Genomic DNA, 1516 nt, shown 5'->3' with positions numbered 1-1516 from the left:
TGGGAAGTCCTTCCATCTTCTGATGTCTTCCTCAATGTCTTTCTTTAAAGATTTAAAATTTCCATTGTAGAGCTCTTTAATGTGTTTGGCCAGGTTTATTCCAAGATATTTTATTTTATTTTTTTGCGGCTATTGTGAAAGGGTGTGTTTCCATGTGCTCTTTCTCTGATTACTTGTTATTTGTATATAGAAAATCTACTGACTTTTGTAGATTAATTTTTAACCTGCCACTTTACTGAAAGTGTTAATCATTTCTAGGATTTTTCTGGGAGAATTTTTGGTGTCTCTTAGATATAATATATTTTGTGCAAAAAAGGATAATTTGATCTCTTCTTTTTTAATTTGTACTCCTTTAATTTCCTTCTCTTATTGCTCTGGGAAGAGTTTCAAGCACTGTATCAAAAAGGACTGGAGATAGTGGACATCCTTATCTGGTTCCTGATTTTAATGGAAATGCTTACAGTTTTTCTCCATTTAGAATGATGTTGGCTGTGGGTTTGTTGTATATGGCTTTAACTATATTGAGGTATGTTCCCTCCAGTCCAATCCTCTCTAGGACTTTGAACATAAATGCATGTTGAATTTTGTCAAAGGCCTTCTCTGCATCTATTGGGATGACCATGTGGTTCTTGTCTTTGAGTCCATTTATATGGTTTATGGTGCTTATTGAGTTATGTATATTGAACCATCCCTGCATGTCTGGAATAAAGCCACTTGATCATGGTGGATGATCTTTCTGATGTGTGTCTATATTGCAAGAAATTGTTGAGAAATTTTGCATCTGTGTTCATTAAGGATATGGGTCTATTTTCTTTTTTAGTTATATCTTTACCTGGTTTTGGTATTAGAGTGATGCTGGCTTCATAGAAGGAATTTGGAAGTTCTCCCCCTGTTTTTATCTTTTTGAATAAATTAGCATGTAGATCTACTTTAAATGTCTAATAGAATTCTGCTGTAAATCCATCTGGTCATTGGGAGGTTTTGTATTACTTTTTCAATTTCTTTTTGTGTTATGTTTCTGTTTAAGCTGTTCATCTCTTATGGGTCTGTTTAAGCTGTTGATCTCTTCTTGGTTTAGTTTTGGTGATTGTCATGATTTTAGATACCAATCCATTTCTTTTAGATTTTCAAATTTAGTAGCATATAGGTTTTTTAATTATTATTATTATTTTTTCTTTCTTTTTTTTTCTTTACCCTCTGGATTTTTATTCAATTTCAAGATAACTTAATAGAGATAAAAACAGTAATCATAGAAAAATCCTTCAAAAACATAAATTGATTTTATCAGCGAAGCAATCATTTTTAAATGATTTGTTGGTAATTTCATACATGCATACAATGTATTTTGATCATATCTACCCCTCCCCACTTCCCTCCTCCAACTCCTCCTGGACACTCTGCCCAATTCCTCTCCCAAAGTCAAATCCTCTTCTGTTTTCTACCAGAGTCTGATTAATGCTTCCTACACGTGAATGAGTATAGGGATTTCCCCTACAGCATGGGCAACCTATCATCT

The sequence above is a fragment of the Nannospalax galili genome, unplaced genomic scaffold (genome assembly GCF_000622305.1).
Source record: "Nannospalax galili isolate Female #2095 unplaced genomic scaffold, S.galili_v1.0 scaffold215, whole genome shotgun sequence".
Lineage (NCBI taxonomy): Eukaryota > Metazoa > Chordata > Mammalia > Rodentia > Spalacidae > Nannospalax > Nannospalax galili.
This window is presented reverse-complemented; position numbering follows the sequence as displayed.